Source organism: Pipistrellus hanaki (genome assembly GCF_964339955.1).
Source record: "Pipistrellus hanaki genome assembly, chromosome: 9".
Classification (NCBI taxonomy): domain Eukaryota; kingdom Metazoa; phylum Chordata; class Mammalia; order Chiroptera; family Vespertilionidae; genus Pipistrellus; species Pipistrellus hanaki.
The window spans coordinates 40,217,274-40,235,113 of NC_140511.1; the positions used below are offsets into that span (position 1 = coordinate 40,217,274).

Below are 17,840 nucleotides of genomic sequence, written 5' to 3' on the forward strand. Positions count from 1 at the left end.
GCGCTCCTGCACCCCAGGCTGCGCCCCGCGGGGGGAAGGCCCTGGGTGGGAGGGAACCCCAGTCCGTGCGACCCCGCTAAGGGTTCTGTTCTCTTCCGCAGCCAAACGCCATCCGTACTAACAGTTTTGAGTCTATGACGGTGGTCGGCAAACTCATTCATTAACAGAGCCAAACATCAACAGGACAACGATCGACATTTCTTTGGAGAGCCAGATTTTCTTTAAACGTAAACTTCTTCTAATGCCACTTCTCCAACATAGACTCGCCCAGGCCGTGGTGTTTTGTGGAAGAGCCACACTCAAGGGGCCAAAGAGCCGCATGTGGCTCGCGAGCTGCAGTTTGCCAACCACGGGTCTATGAGGGAGGTACTGTCCGCCTCCAACCCCCACGGGCCTCCCCCCCCCCCCCCAAGGGCTTCTCCGGACAGACCTAAGAGGAAGGCAGGCCGGGACTGTGGCCCCGTAAGGTTGTCATAAAGGGGATGAGGGTCCCCAGTCACGCTGCGGGATGGAATGAAAAGCGTAATACGTGGAGTAAGCCTCGGCTTCCAGTCTAGACCCCGGTAAACAAATGCACAGAAAGCACTTTCACAGAGCCCCAGGGTTAAAGCAACTGGCACGGGGCATGGAGAGCCACCGGGGGTGCGACGTTAGGCAATGTGGTCAGGGGCCACCTCTCCGAGGAGGTGAGAGCTACGCTCAGGCCTGAATGGTAAGAAAGGGGCCCGGTAAGATGTGGGAGTCCCCGCGAGAGGAAATCCCAGGTCCAGGGAACGACAGCACAGGCTCTGAGGGTGGAGGAGGGCGGCAGCCGTGGAGACGGGGAGAAGTGGACTCATTGGGAGTGTATTTCACCGGCTTGATGCACGGAGAGCGAGCCGGGGATGGGGCGGGGGGGGGGGGGGGGGGGGGGGGGGGGTAGAAACTAGGACAGAGGCTGCCCTCTAGCTCCCCCTCCTCTTCCCTGCAATATCCCCTGCTGCCACCAGGTGGCAGACGATGGAGCATCTGGCCAACAGCATTGACTCCCCACAAACTTGCAAAGCCCAGGTTTCCTCCCAGCGCTGGAAGCCTCCCCTTTTCCCGCCCCCCCCCTCCCCTCACCCTTCTGCCTCCCCCTAGTCTCCAGCACCTTCTCCTCACAGTCCCAGCCCTCCAGGGAAGTGAGCCTGACCTGTGCCCTGGGTGTTAAGCCCCCCACAGACTTCTGCCCCCCCACCTCCTCCCAAATGCCAGAGCCCTGGGAGCTCAGAACCTGGCGGGAACCTGACTTTGGGGAGGGGGTGAAGAGGACCCTCCGCCACCTTCCAGTTCAAGCCTCCGACTTGCTGAGCAAGTGTGAGGGCCATGTCACGACTCTCCTCCAGGTCCCCTCAGGAGAACCAGCCCCTGCGGCTAGATGTTAGCAGGAATCTGGGCAGCCCCATCCCCCGCCCCTCACCCCATCCTATCTCACCCCAATCCAACTGGCCACCACTCCTACCCCTTCAATCCTCTACAGCACCCTCCTCGCCAAACCCAAGCCCCTATGCTGACCCAGACACCAGCTCTCACCTGGTCCCTGCCCCTGCTGCCCTCCACCTCCCCTACAGTCCTTCCCTCCCACCCCACCCCCTGGCATCTCCTCAGGCACCAGTCTGATGCCACCGCTCGGGGCTTTCGGCGCTTCTCTGGCTCCCCCACACACATGCTCCTCAGCCTGGCGTTCAGGGCCCAGCGTGAGCTCCAGTGACCTCTGTGCTTCCAGGCCAGGGGAGGCTGGTGTCCACGTCCCCAAGCACCCCTGTGACTGGCCCGTGCTGTCCCCTCTGCCTTCTTTCCATCAGCCTTTGAGGCTCAGCTCAGATGCTCCCCAGTTCCCAAAGCCTCCATGATACGTTCACTTGCTCCACCTGTTTCCCCCCCCCCCCGTCCCAGCCTCCTGCTGCCCCCTCCCCCCGTCCCCCTCTGGGTTCCCACGTGGCCGGGTCTCCCGCTGCAAGGCAAGGATCACTGTCCGAGAGCAGCTCTGTCCCCAGCCTTCCACATTGCCCCAAGGCTGGCGCTCCTGGGCCAGGCCCCCTGCCGGGGTGTCCCTTCCTCCGTGCCTCCTACAGGGACCAGGGCAGGGGCTCTCTGCGGGGCCAGGTGCCAGCTGGTGGCCACAGCGGACCAGGTCTGAATGGGAAGCAGAAGTCCTGGCCACGGGGAGACCCTGGAGGCCTCCTATCCCACCCCACCCCCCTCACTTCACACGGAGACCAGCGCCAGTGCAGGGTGGTGGCCTGCACGAGGCCCTCAGGGGGGTGCAGGGCCGGGCCAGCCACGGCCCACCACTCGTCTCCCTGGCATTCCGAGGGCCAGGAGCAATTCCATCCGAGGGCCAGGAGCAATTCCATCCGCTACCGGGACCACCTCATCAATTCCATCCGGGGCAGCCCCTCACGCAGCTATCCCCGGGCATGAATGGGCCGGGCCGTGAGATCGAAGAACGCGCCTGGACTTTCCAGGCCCGAGTGGAACATTCCTCTCGCCCAGACACCCTGTTCCTCCTAAGAGCTGGTCCAGGTGGAAAATTCCCTCTGCCTGGTCCCCTCGCCCTGACCGGGCCAGAGAGAGGGGACTCCCGGGCAAGCTGTCTGCCTTCCCTACCGGACCCCAACTCGGGGCCCTTAGTCACTGCCCCAGCCGCTCAGCACAGAGAGAAGAGGCGCCCCCGCCCCTGCGAGACCCCGTATGTAACCCTGGGCACGTCGCTGCTCCCTGAGCCGCCACGCCCTCCCCTACGAAGTGGGAATTAGAGCGACAGTCCCTTATTCTCGGGGATGTTGGGAGGATTCACTGATACACTGAAGGCCGGCCTTTGTTTTCCTCCTGCGAGGTCTACAGAGGAGCGGGGGCATTCCTCGGCCAGCGCTGGGTGTTGTGAATCCTCAGGACAGAAGGCCGGCCGCTGGTTTGCAGCGGGGAGTCACGCTCCAGAGGGACAGCGGCCTGTCCAGAGCTGAGGAGTCTCTCCCCGCCCCTTTCCAGCTGAGGCAGAGCCCTCAGATCAATGTCCACCCACAACGCGGACCAAAGTGTAGCCAGGGCAGAAACCAAGGCCTGGCTCTGGAGAGAGAGGAAGAGGGAGAGGGAGAGGGAGAGATCTCAGCCAAGTGCAGGGACGGTGGCACATTTGCAAAAGAGCTGGCCTGGCACTGAGCTCGGAGAGAGAGGGACCACGGTGTCTGAGAGGAAGGGAGGAGGCGCACCTGGCCATGGGAAGGGCTTGGGCAAAGGCAGAGTGTTAGGATGCCAGTGAGGGCTGGAGCCATGGCCTTCCATGCATCACTTATTCACTCATTCAGCAAGCCTCTATGGAGGGTGTTCTAGGCAGACCCTTTGTTGTTGTTTGTTTGTTTTAATACATTTTTACTTTTTACAGAGAGGAAGAGAGAGGGATAAAGAGTTAGAAACATCAATGAGAGAGAATCATCGACCAGCTGCCTCTTGCACACCCCGCACTGGGGATGTGCCCGCAACCAAGGTACATGCCCTTGACCGGAATCGAACCTGGGACCTTTCAGTCCGCAGGCCGACGCTCTATCCACTGAGCCAAACCGGTTTCAGCTGGGCAGACCCTTTGTTGATCTCTGGAGAACTGGATTGAGTCACCTGGTCTCTACCCTCAGGTTGAAGAAGTCTGTGGGATGACAGAGGAATGAAAGGGAGGGCCTGGAGTGGGGAGGAGAAAGGCTGGTGAACGAGGAGGCCGGAGCCCAGGCACCTGATCCCACGGAGGCAAACCCACCCTCCCCATCCTGCTCCCCCGCCAGCCGGTCGTGCAGGCCCCACTCTCAGGGCCTTGGTGGGGGCGGGTGGGAGGGGCCCTCCGAGATCCGGTGACACAGTTACGGGACACCATCTGACATGCAACATGACCCGCCTGAAACTCGAGCCTGGGCCCCACCCCGAAGGCTGCCGGCAGGTTCGTGGGCCCGTCTGTGCCGCCAGCCCCCTTCTGGGACTTCCCGGAGAGTCTGAGAACGGGAGCCTCCAGAGTGACACTGCAGGCACTCCCCACCCCGGGGGACCAAAGGTGGACAACGGGACCTGAGCCTCAAGTTGCTGCTGAGATGCTGGGAGGGCAATGGAGTGTGCGGAGGCCGGGGCCTGGGTCCTCGCCCAGCACCGTCACCTGCAGCTGCCTGACTGGTTCGGCGGCCCCACTCTGTGCCGCAGTGTCCCCGGGGGACAGGGGCTGCCCACTCTGCCTGTCGCAGATGCCGTGAGGACCCACAGACAGAACGGGGTCCAAGGGCTGTGCCCACCTGGTGGGGGTGTCTCTCTCCCTCCACGTCCACTACAAGGCCTCCGGCGTCCCGAGCCCTCCCCTCTTCCCAGCAGAGCCTTCTCCTCCGAGTCGCTGTCCGCTCCTTCTCCCCCGTCAGACTAGGAGGCGAAGACAAGGACTCAGTCCCATCTCCATGTGCCCAGCGCTGGGCACGGCACCGAGTGCAGCTCACATTGTGGTGGAACTGAACCTCTCCGAGTCCCTTGCGTCCCCGCGAAGCAGCCACCCTGTTCTCTGCACCACATCTGCATGTCCCCATGCACACACACACACACACACACACACACGTGCCATACACACGCACACGTGCTCAGGGGCTCCCCCGCAGAGCCCTCATCCAGACCATGCACCTTCCTCACACCTTTCCTTCTCTCCTCAGAGCCCCAGTCTCACCGCCTCCCGACGCACACTTCCGGTGCCCCTTCCCTTCAGGAGACAGAGGAGAGAGACACGGGCGGTAAAGGGTGACCCCGTGAGGCTGGTTCCCCGGGGAAGGCGGGCGGACAATGGATTCGCAGGATGCCGTAACCCTATAGAGCCAGGCCGAGGGCGTTCTCAAGCTCTGGCTTTCCTGGGGTGTCCTCCATGAACGAGCTCATGTGTGGGTCAACACCCTGTGGCACGGTTCCGGTGACCCCTATTTCACAGAGGAAAACGGCGAGGCTCCGGAGGAGAAAAGACGTGGCAGAGCCTGCACAGCCAGTGAGTGGGCAGGATGGAGCGGGAACCCAGTCTCTCCAACCCCGCAGCACACCGGTGTCCGAAGGGCACCCAGCCCGGGGCCCCGCTGCCTCGCCGTACACACACACAGGCCCACGCAGACACCTGTTCCTAAGGCTGGGAAGGATGGACTGTGCTTGTGGACACAGAACAGGCCGCCTGGGCCAGAGCGGAGAGCTCCATGAGGGGCGGAGGGCGGAGAGAGGAGACAGGGAGGGCACAAGCACCACCTCTACCCTTTGAGGCAGGTCTCCGCTTGGCGCCCACCTCAGGTCACCTGTCGGCCTGTGTCCTCCCCAAGGCCTGGGGCTGTGGGGGGGGGACTACTCACATTGCCCTCATCGTCCACCACCTGGATCTGCCCGGAGTCGCAGAGCTTCACCACCGCCCCGATGGGCACATCGAACTCCTGCCCGGACCTCAGGTCCATCCAGACGTAGTCCCCCTGTGGGTGAAAGACAGGGGTGCCCAGGCCGGTGAGCCGGGATGAGGCTCGGGCAGCCCTTCCACGCAACCCTGTGCCCATCCCTACCTCCACCAGAGGCTTCTGTGCCAACCACAGGGGAGGGAAGAAATGGGTACTTGCATATGCGAAAAGCTGTTTGGTGCCAGCCCTGGGCTGGGCATTTATGCAATGCCATCACCCGCTCCTCTGCGGCAGCCACCCCTGCCCTGATGTTACAGGTGAGTAAGCAGAGGCTCAGAGACAGGAGCCGAGATCGCACAGCTGGGCGGCTTCGGCCCCAGGCCCGTCCCAAGCCCGGCTCTCCGAGGCTCTGCACCTCACACGTGTAGAGGGGACTCACTGAGGTTTGGGCACCCAGACCATGTCTCCTCTGTCCTAAAGGAGCCCCACAGGACACCCGGACGAGGTGGATTCTCATGGTTGTAATTCAGGGTTCCTCACAGGGACAGCGCTCCGGGCCGGGCCCTGTGATAGGAGTTCAGCTGCCCTGTCTCCCGGCTTGTGGGGGGAATGTCACGTTTGTGTCCCCTGAAGCATCTGCCATAGGGCCTGGCTCTCAGCAGGGCACATGGAGGCCAAATGTAAAGCCCAGAGTCTGAGAAATGGAGTTCCAGCCACCTCTTTCAGCGACGGTGCATTCAACCAGCATGTATGGAGCACCTGCTGAATACAAGGCCCCGACTGAGCGGCATGCCGGGATCGAGCAGCGACATGGCGCGCACACGCTGGCTGGGAGGACACAGAGCCCAGCGAGTCCGTTAACACGGCCACGCTGAAGGGTGGTGAGGGCTGTGATGGAGACGGGCACAGTAGCTGAGCGGCATTTAATCAAAATGCAGTCGCCAGGGAAGCCACTCTGGTAGGAAATCTCTGAGCTGAGACCCGACGGCAAGAAGCAGCCAGACAAGGAAAGAACAAGGACAGAAATCTGGTCAGAGGAAATGGCATGTGCAAAGGCCCCGGGGCAGGGAGGAACGGCAAGGAGGCCATTGTCAGGACCTGAGGAGAGAGAGGCCGGTCACAGAAGGGGGCACGCTCCGGGGAAGAGCGGCTCTCATTGGCTGGCAAGTAAAAGTTTGGATTTTAATCAAAACGACACTCGGTACCACCTCACACCTGTCAGGATGGTTATCATCAACAAATCAACAAACAAGTGCTGGCCAGGATGCAGAGAAAAAGAACCTTCCCGCACTGCTGGTGGGAATGCAGACTGGTGCAGCCACTGTGGAGAACAGTATAGAATTGGCTCAAAAAGTTAAAAATGGGCCGGGACCAGTTTGGCTCAGTGGATAGAGAGTCGGCCTGTGGACTGAAGGATTCCGGGTTCGATTCCGGTCAAGGGCATGTACCTTGGTTGCGGGCACATTCCCAGTAGGGGTGTGTGTAAGAGGCAGCTGATGGATGATTCTCTCTCATCGATGTTTCTAACTCTCTATCCCTCTCTCTTCCTCTCTGTGAAAAATTAATAAAATATATTTTTAAAAAATAAAATAAAAATGGAACTTCCATTTGACCGCTGGCCACTCGGAGCCTCCGTTTCCACAAGTCTCAATGAGAGGTGGGATCCCACATCTGGAACTATATCCCAAGAAACCAGAAACACCCATTAGAAAGGATATATGCACCCCTGTGTTCATAGCAGCACAATTTACAATAGCTACGATTTGGAAACAGCCAAGTGCCCATCAACAGATGAGTAGATTAAAAAACTGTGGTACATAATACTATGCTGCTATAAAAAAGTAGGAACTTTTACCATTGCAGCAGCATGAATGGAACTGGAGAGCATTATGTTGAGTCAAATAAGCCAGTCGAAGAAAAATAAATATCACATGATCTCACTCATTTGTGGGACATAATGATCAACATAATTTGATGAACAAGAATAGATCCAGCCAAAACCGGTTTGGCTCAGTGGATAGAGCGTTGGCCTGTGGACTGAAAGGTCCCGGGTTCGATTCCGGTCAAGGGCATGTCTGTTGGTTGTGGGCACATACCCCGGTGGGGGTTGTGCAAGAGGCAGATGATCAATGTCTCTCTCTCATCGATGTTTCTAACTATCTATCCCTCTCTCTTCCTCTCTGTAAAAAATCAATAAAATACATTTAAAAAAAAAAAAAAAGGAATAGATCCAGAGACAAAGGGTAGGGGATGGGGGGTTAGAAAGCAACCAAAGGACTTGTATGCATGCATATTAGCATAAGCAATGGACACAGACACTGGGGCGGTGGGGGCTTACCCGGGGTGGGAATAGCTGCGCGGGGGGGTCAATTGGGGGAAAGGAGACATATTGAAAACTTTAGACAATAAGAAAATAAATAAATTAAATTAGAAGTTTGCATTTTATTCTTTTTGGTAAGTCCCAAATTCTCCAGGAGGTAGACATCCTAAGAAAAACATAACTTACTCTCAAACAGCAGGTAGAAACCTAACAGCTGATAAAAACTGATTTGCAATGAAATTAGCCCATGGGAATGGCCCAAGGCAGTGGCTGGCAAACTCATTAGTCAACAGAGCCAAATATCAACAGTACAACGATTGAAATTTCTTTTGAGAGCCAAAAACTGACTTCTGTGCATGGACCACAAAGTTTCAATTGCACTGTATGTGTGTGCCCGCACCTGGTATTTTGTGGAAGAGCCACACTCAAGGGGCCAAAGACCCGCATGTGGCTCAAGAGTCTCAGTTTGCTAACCATGGCCCAGGGGAAAGAGCTCAGGCTACAAGTCAGGAGACTGAATGGCAGGACCTGCTCGGCCTTGGACCAGTCGTTGGCCACCCAGAGCCTCCATTTCCACACGTGAGAGGTGGGCTCAGTGAGTCCCAAGGTCAACTCAGCACTGTTCCAACCCCTTCCTGTTCCCACTGGAAACAACTATTGTTCAGCCACTGCTGCCACTGGGGGTCTTTGCTTTGTGGGAGGTTAGCGCATGTCAGAGACAGGCTTAGTCCAAACCCAAGCTTTTTCCCAGAAAAACAGTCAACAGAATTGGAGAGCCTCTGGGAGGGGAGGAGAACTTCCGAGTTTACTGAGCACCTGCTGTGCGCCCGGCCTGCATGGCTGCTTCCATAAACTGCCCCGTGTAACCCTCAGGTCTGCTTTAGTGGAGCCCCAGCTGTGCTTCCTGAGTGCTCGTCCTGGGGCCACCTTTCACTCCCCCCCCTCAGGCTGTTCTTCACCTGCTCACCACCCACCCGCCTGTCCAGGTTCAGAACGAATAGCAACTCTCCTCGGCCCCTCCGCATCTCCCTACTTTCCTCCTCCTCCCCCTCCTCCTCCTCCTCCTCCTCCTCCTCCTCCTCCTCCTCCTCCTCCTCTTCCTCCTCCTCCTCCCCATGCCTGAAGAGTGCATTCATTAACTCAGCACGCATCTGCGGAGAGCCAGCTGTGGGCCAGTCCTGGTGCAGGCTCTGGGGACAGAGCAGTGACGTGGCGGGTGCCTGGGGCCGTCGAGGCAGCCCTGAGCCGGAGCCATCGGAGGGGACCTGAGCAGGCACCAGGTCCCACAGGCCCTGAAAGCCAGGGACAGGTGCTGGGCTTCTCAGTGTGCCAGAAGCCAGCGGGAGGATTGAAGCAGGAGGAAGGAGTGATCTGCAGAGCTCCGCCCGGCTGCTCTGTGGAGGATGAAGGCATCGCTGGGTACAGCCAGCACCACGCTGACTCATCACCACTGCGTCCACTCCCCACTGGCTGCGGGGCCGGGTCTGAGTCTTCATCTGTGACTTCCCAGGTCAAACACAGAAAAGCAAAACTCGTCTCTCCGAGAGATAGAGATAGAAATATAATAGAGAGAGGCACACATGTGCATATATGTGAGAAGGGGTGTGAGTATGTGAGAGAAGAGGGTGTGGAGGGGGGGGCACTCCTGGAGGCCGGCTGTGGCACCGGGACACTGCTCTGTGCTGATAGAAATGCAGTGGTGCAGCCAGTCCACAATGACCCCACAATGACCCCCTCAGTGGTCCAGGTGAGAAGGAAAAATCCCTATTTTGTAAAAAGCTGCTGTTTGGAATTTTCTGTTTTTCTTAGATGGCCTCTTATTCTAAAAAATAAATAAATAAATAAATAAATAAATAAATAAATAAATAAAATGTTTGCTTTCTAGGCTCCTTTAGCCTGCTTGTAAAATGATGATCATAAAATTAGCTGTTTGACCTTGCAAGTCAAGACGGTATGCCCATAAATTTAGCTGTGCTTGTTTTCAAGGACAGCAGGGAGATAACCACTGATTGCACAGAGAGCTGGCTCCTTTATAAAAAGGGAAGCTCTGCTTGTACCTTTGTTTAGAATTTGAATTCATTTTCTCAAAGCCCATCGCGAGATGAATAAAATGGGTCTCTCCAAACTCTCCTCCTGTATTGTTTGATTGTTCGGGAACTCTGTAGCACAGGTGGTGAGTCAGATGTTTCCCTGAACCTATGTCATGGAACCCATGATAACCTTTAAGCAGAAGATTCTATCTCCACTGATCTCCTCAAGGACGTCAAGAAACACGCTCAAGTTCACACTGCCGTTTGCCTGACCAACTCCAAACCCCGTGCTCTTTCCCGACATGCCCTGGGCCCAGCCTGGAACCAGCTCTGTGAGCACAATGCAGAGCACTGAGGGCATCTCTGCCCGCAGACGGCTCATGGGCCCCAAAGGCCAGCTGGAAGCTTGGGGCTGGGGGTAGCCAGCGGTCGAGGCTTGCTGAGTCACCTGTACTCCCAACCCAGCTCAGAGTCTGGCACACAGAAAATGCATCCCACTCAGGGGACAGAAAACCAAAATGAAAGACCTGGTGTCACCAGAGATAGAGGCTCAGAGAGGCTGAGCAAGGAGCTTGGGGCCACACAGCAAAGACAAGGAACTAGAGCCTCCTAACCAAGGCCTGATCTGGGAGGACAGTGACTTACGTGTCTCTGCTTAGGGTTGAACTTGGGAAAAGAGACTAACATGGCAGCTAAGAGGCTTCGGGGAGAATTCTGGGGCCTGAGGACCCCTCAGAGGGAAAGGTCCCCGGTCCCAGGGCAAGTCCTGAGAGGTCAGAATAGAAGGGACACTGAGCTCCAGGTTCACTCGGCCAGACGCTCCCATCCCCATGGCCAGACTCCAGGAGACCCCATGCCTGCATCTGGCCCCATTCCTGCCACCCCTCCAGGAGGCACCCCACTAGGGACCTCACCTTGAACCGAAAACCCACTTGCGGTGTGACACACCTCAGTGTGGCTGTGTGGCTCAGGACACGTCCCAGCTTCTCCGCTGTGAATAAGGGGCTGGAGCAGAGGGTCTCCCGCCCCAGAGTGGGTACCCCAAAACCCTGGTGGGGCCCCTCAGGGAAGCAGGGCGCGTCCACCCTGAACACGTAGCTAAGGGAGTGGGTTCAGGTCCCAGCTCTGCCACTAACGCTGTGTGACTCTGGCTAAGTCAGCTCTCTGGGCCTCAGTGTGCACCAGCCTTGAAGTGGGGCGAGGGCAGTGCCCGTGAGGGTGAGAGAGCCACGCAAACACCAGCTTCCTGGCCTCTCCCACCTTCCCGCCCAGACAGGAGCCCCGTTTCTCTTCAAGGGCCTCTGTCCCTCCTCTGGGGCAGGGCCTGGGGCTCAGTCCCCGTTGGTGGAATGAAAAGGAGTCTGTTTCAGGATTTCTCTCCCCCCACCCCCACCCCCACATCCTCATAATGGCTCTAGGACACTGCTTTTATTAGCCCCCAATTTTCTCAGGTGGGAAAGGTGAGCTTTCGTGTCCAGGGGCCTGTGGGAAGGAAATGTCCAGCTGCAAACCTTGGTGATAGAGACGCAGCGGGCCAGCCCGTCCAGGAATGTCCACCAAGGCCCTGGGCACCTGCTCGGACCCCCCCCCCCCGGGTAAATGCAAAAGCTCTCTGCCCAGGGAGGGGCCCCTCGCAAGCCCCCCAGCCCCATCTTCGCGACCCTAGGTCCTTTCTGGAGCCTGGGGGAGGCTGAGGCCCCCCTCCCCTCCCGCGGGCCTCACCGGCATGACCGCAAAGGTCTTCAGCGCCTGGTTCAGGCTGCGCACCAGCGCCCACTTGCCGGGCTGCTTGGCGCGCGCCTCGGCGGGGTCGGTGGGGCCCGCGGCGGGGTCCGCGGGGCCCGCGGCGGGGTCCTCGGGGCGGGCGGGGGGCTCCATAGCGCGAGGGTCCGGCGGCGGCTGCGGCTGCGGCGCTGGCGGCGGCAGGGCTCGGGCTCAGGCTCCCTAATTCACCTAATCCGGTGCGCGCCGCCCGTCCGCGGGGAACCCTAAACCGGGCCATCTGCCGCGGGCCCATGGCAACGGCGGCTTAGGTGACGCCCGCCGACCGGCCGCCGCCCCTCCTGGCGGGACCCCGCTCACCCGCAAACAGCCAGCTTCGTGGGGACGTCGTCCCGCAGCAGGTGGCCCCCGAGCTGCCGGCCTCAGCGCCAATGGAACCTCACCTTTCCTGCATGCAGTTTTGGAGGAAATCGGCATGTTTGCAACGAAAAGCAACGTGGGGCTGTGATGGAGTCCAATACAATAAACCTCGTGAACTTTTAAGACTAAAAAGGAGCTGGAGTGGCGTGGCTCCGTGGTTGAGCTTCGACCCATGAACCAGGAGGTCAGGGTTGGAGTCCCCGTCAGGGCACACGCCCAGGTTGCAGGCTCCATCCCCACCGGACGGTGTGCAGGAGGCAGCTGATCAATGATTCTCTCCCATTGTTGATGTTTCTCTCTGTCTCTCTCCCCCTTCCTTTCTGATATCAGTAAAAATATTTTTTTAAAAGGCTAAAAGGAATATGCATCAAAGATCTTTCTAGCTCCCTGGCTGCCTCTGGGAAGTGAGGGCAGACAGAAATCCGGGGCTGTGGGGGACATCGGAGAAAGTCCCGGAAGAGTCTGTCTCTGGTCCTCACCCAGCCTCTGCGGCCACCAGCCCTGAGCTCCAGCCTGCAGAGGAGGCCCTGAGGCCTGGGGCAGGGGGTCCCCTGGTTCCTGAGCACATCAGGCAACCCCGAGTGGCTCAGAGCTCACCACAGTGGGTACCAAGCCGGGCTCCTGTGTCTTAGCAGCAACACCGGCCTGGGAGCCTGGCTCGGTTCTGTGCTGGGCCGGGAGGCCGTGGTCATGGTGCCACCCAGAGGGTGTGAATGCCCAGGCCCTGTGACTGACTCTCCATCCACCCACCCCCTCCCCTCTCCCTACTCATCTCCAGCTTCCTCCCTTCTTTCCTGCTCCTTTCTCTCCTCTCTTCAAAGCCTCTTGTTCCCATTTTTGGCCCTTGACCTTGTTTGGAATTCCCGAAGCCCAATTGGTCCCAAAACAGACAAGGAGATGATGGCCGGGGTGGGGGTGAGGTGTAGGGTGACTGGCCAGGAAGGAGGCAGTGATGCCCCACACAGAGCTCAGAGCTGCCCCCCTGGACCCAGGCTTCCTTCCACCCCAAATCCCTGTCCCCACCCCGGGAACACGGCGCTGACCCACCTAGCACAAGGCAGACTGACCGCCGCGACCCCCACCCACTGCCTGAGCCTCTCAGGGCCCCTGCGCTCAGGCAGCCTCCTTCGCACCGTCAAGCCCACACGTGCCCATCGGGGAGTCCATGGGAACAGTCCATGAGACCCCCACCACGGGGGGCTGCTGGTGGTGGGCTTTCGGGCATCGTTCCATCTGTCCATTTAACCAGCTAGGCTCAGACTAAAGCTTAGGGGCCACTGTCCTCAGAGCTCCCAGCCCAGGGTGAGGGGGTGGGCAGAGCCAGACACAGGTAAGAATGGTACCACCAGATAAGGGACGAATTAGCCTGGAGAGACAGGATGGCATGGCCACTGAGAGGCTGGACTCTAGAGACAGACGGCTTAGGCTCAATCCAGGCTGGGCGACTGGTAAGTGGTGTGACTTTGAGCAAGTTCCTCCACCTCCATGCGCCTTTGTTTCCTTGTCTGTGGAATGGCAGGATGAAACAGGAGGATGTGCATCACTCACTCAGATCGGTGCCCGGGAGGACGAATGTGCTGTATAAATGTTGATTATTCACTGAGCAAGTCATGTTAGGGGGTGGCAACTGGGTGTTGTGGTTTTTTTTTTTTAAGCAGACATGAGGGATAGGGAGCTCAGAAGAGGGAAACAGCAAAGCACAGGGAAGCAGACGGAAGAAGGAAGAGAGGGTATAATCAGGTCTGGGGGTGGAGAGAGTCTCCCTGGACAAGAGGCCCAGCCAAGTGCTGAAAGCCTGGCATGTACCAGACAGACCCACTGCTCAGCCCCTCAGCCTCTGCACCCGGCCACCCTGAGCCGAAGCCTGGAATAGGCCCCTTGCCTGCAGGCGGCCTGTGTACCAGGTCTGGGAGGCACGTCTATTGCCCCTGTGGCCCACTCTGGCATCACACCAGATCCTCTGCCAGAACCAGGGCTCACTGTTGCTCCAGGCTCATCCCCCGGGACAGGGCCTTCCACCTTGGCCTATGCTGAGCTTTCTGCCAGGAATGCTTCACCCCACTATCCTCTTCCTGCCCCACCAAGGCTGCACTGAATCATGTGTCCCCTGGTCCCCACACCCCCCTCCCAATACCTTCCTTTCTGTACTCCCTTGGTGCCTCACACAGACCTCTGGTGCTGCCCTCCCCTCTCCTCCTTCCCCCCATACCTCCATCCAATCCAGTTCTGGCCACCCATTTTACAGATGGGAAGACTAAGGTTCAGAGGAGGTTCAGGGACTTATGCAAGGACATATAATAAGTTGGGACAAAAGTTTTCAGGAAATAACTGTGCCAACTGTCATCAACAAGTAGTGTCAGCAGAGATGGCAGAGTAGGGAACTCCAAGAACCTCTTTACAGCTACACCCCCCAAAATGGCAAAAACTATCAGAATCAACTTTACTGAAACTCAAGAAAATATTCAAAAGCTTGCAGTAACAAAATGAGCATTTAATGAAGAGACAGCTGACTGAAACCCAGCAGGAGACCTTTGTGATGTTTTAACCTACTCACCCCCCACCTACTCCTTGCTGACAATCTTGGAGTGGGTTCTTGGGGCCAGAGGGAGCAGAACAGACCTTGTTATCGAAGGACTGTGGTTATTTTAACCTGTCCAGGGAGGGGTTCACTGGAGGAATAACGCAAAGGGTTTGCCTTCCTTTTTCTAACTTGGAACTCCCCCAGGGCAGACAAGAAGATACAGAGGGCATTAGTCAAAAATATCCAAAGGCAAATGAACTACCCACTGCTGCTTGGGGACAAAAATAATCAATTAACACAAACAGGAGCCACTCTGGAAAGCCTGGAGGAAAAGCAGGGAGTGAGTTGCTTCAGGGAATAGAGGCTTTGGAAAACTCCTGCATATATTGGGGAATCTGAAAGACCACATACATGCCCAGGGTGGGTCAAATGTTCAGAAAAAGATCAAGATTGTAAGCTCTCACCTCCAACTGACCTTCAGATTCTATGCAGACAGAAAGTGAAGGCTAAGGCGAGACGACTGAGCATCGAAGGCATGTCCCAACCCACACAGAGAGCCCATCTGAAAAGACCAGGAGGTTTGATTTGTTTTGTTTTGGAATGTTAGACTCTGTAGTGACCACACACAACAAAGAATACATTCTTCACAAAAATAGTTTAGAAAACCCACTAAACAAAACTACAACTCTCAACAGGCAGCAACAACAAACCCTGGGGAGATTCTAACTTCCAGAGTTGTCACATTACAATATTCAAAACGTCCAGTTTACAACAAAAAATTAAGAGGCTCGTTGCTGAGGCCGATTTGGCTCAAGGGATAGAGCGTTGGCTTGGGGACTGAAAGGTCCCGGGTTCGATTCCGATCAAGGGCATGTACCTTGGTTGCGGGCACATCCCCAGTCGGGGGTGTGCAAGAGGCAGCTGTCGATGACTCTCTCATCGATGTTTCTAACTTTATCTCTCTCCCTTCCTCTCTGTACAAAATCAATAAAATATATTAAAAAAATTAAGAGGAATGCAGAGAAAGGATGTCCCATTCACAGGAGGGGGGGGGAGGAACTTAATAGAAACTTTCGCTGAGGACACTCAGACTTTGGACTTAATAGGCAAAAACTTCAATCAACTGTCTTAAATATGCTCAAAGAATTTAAGGAAAGGAGAACAACCATAAAGAGGATATCAATAAAGAGACAGAAATTATAAAAAGGGACCAAGTAGAAATTCTGGAATTGAAAAGTACAATAATTAGAGGGGGGTCAACAGCAGATATAATGAGCCAAAATGAAGAATCAGCAAACTGAAAGATGTTAATTGAGATTATCCAGTTTGGGGTACAGAAAGAAGAAAAAAATAAGAAAAATGAGCAGAGACTAAGAAACCTGTGGGACACCATCAAATGGACCAACTCATGCATAATGTGAGCCCTAAAGGAGAGGGAGAGGGAGGCAGAAAGAATATTTGAAGAAATACTGACACAAAACTGCCCAAACTTGATGAAAGATATGAATCTATACATACAAAAAGCTCAATAAATTCCAAGTAGGATAAACTAAAAGATCCACACTGAAACCCATTATAATTAAACTGTGAAGACAAAGAGAGAATCTTAAAAGCAGTGAGAGACAAGTGGCTTGTCTACACAAAGGCTCTTCGATATGATTAATAACCAATTTCTCATCAGAAACCATAAAAGCCAGAAGGCAGTAGGGTGACATATTTAAAGTAGTGAAAGGAAAGAAAGTTGTCAAACAAGAATTCTATATCTGGCAAAATCATTCTTCAAAAATAAAAGGCAAACTAAGACATTTCCGACAAACAAATGCTGAGTTTGTCATTTGTTGACTTGCCTTACAAGATATGCTAAAAGTAGTCAGCTAATATTAAAGAGCAGTAGACAGTAATTCAAAGCCACACAAAAAATAAAGGAGTTTGATAAAAGTAACCACATATGTAATTATAACTCAGATTGCTGTTATTTTTGGTTTGTAACTCCTCTTTTTCCCAATAGGATTTGAAAGACAAGTGTATAAAACAACAATTACAAATCTGTTAAGGGGCACACAGTATACAGAAATATAATTTCTGATAATAACAATACAAAGAGAGGAATGGAGCTGTATAGGAGCAAAGTTTTTATATACCACTGAAGCTAAGTTGGTGTTAAGTCCCACTAGATGGTTATAAATGTAAGACATTATTTGCAAAGCCTAAGGTAACCACTAAAAAAAAGTGTATATATACAGAAGAAGAAGTGAAAAGAAAATCAAAACAGTACACTGGTGTGGGGGAGATCAATTAAACATAAATGAAGGCAGTAATAGAGGAACTTAGGGGAAAATATATGACTTACTGAAAATAGCAAAATGGCAGAAATAGATGGAAATGAACAAAACTCTCAAAAGGTTGAGGTTAGCAGAATAGGTTTAAAAATAAGATCCATTTATATGCTACCTACAAGAGACTCACTTTCGATTCAAAGTTACAAATGTGTGGAAAGTGAAAGGGCAGAAAAACACATATTCCACGCAAATAATAACCAAAGAAGAGCTGGGATGGCTAGGCTAATATCTGGACAAATGTACTTTAAGTCAAAAGTGTTACAAGAGACAAAGGACCTTATATTTTAATAAATGGGTCAATCCAACTGTTATCAGCAGCCCAGACATTTATCTTCAAAACCCCCTTTGCCCAGGATGCTGAGCAAAGTACACCCAGTCCCTATGCTGGCACCATGGAGCGGAAATCATATCCCACTGAGGCCCAGCCCTCACTGAGTTCTCTGAAGAAGGGGGTCATATGCACCACGGATCTCTGGGTTCTTGCAAGCACCAGCTGACCTTGCTGCCTGGGACAAGTCGCTCCTCCAGGCACTTCAGTCCCCTATCTGTATGTGAGGGACTATCACAAAAGCCTTAGAGCCTTCCCCAACATCCCATTACCACCGCAGGCAGAACAAAAGCCTTCCCCATCCCCAAACCCCGTCCCAGCCCACTCCATCCCCCGGGACTCCTGCTATCACAGTTCCAGCATAGGCATCCTTGCTGTGCTTCTCCCACTTCAGTCTGGTAACTCCTCGAGGGCTGAGAGCAGTCAGTTTATCTCTGCATCCTTTGTGCCCAGCCTGGTACAGAGAAGAGGCTCGGTGCCACGTTTCTTGGTGAGTGAGAATCGGCTGGAGGAAGCAGCTTTGGGCACGAGAGGAATCTTCAGGCACCCCCACCCCACGCCAGAAGCTGTGAACACGACAGGTGTGCCTAGACTGCCCCAGGGCCCCTAGGAAAGAGCCCATGCTCTGCAGATGCCACCTCGCAGGGGCAGGCTGACCTCCTTCCTGTGCCTGCTCCTGGGTCACCTCCCTGTGCCCTGCACAGCTGCCCCCTCACCCCCATGGCTCCCTGGCCTGTGTGGGCCTGCACAGCTTATGT

General features: G+C 55.3%; 1 protein-coding gene across 1 annotated transcript in view; it reads right to left on the reverse strand.

Moving 5' to 3' along the window:
• The window catches only part of CAPN5 (calpain 5), a 112,037-nt gene that overhangs the window by 29,270 nt on the left and 64,927 nt on the right, over window positions 1–17,840 (reverse strand). The window lies entirely within an intron of this gene.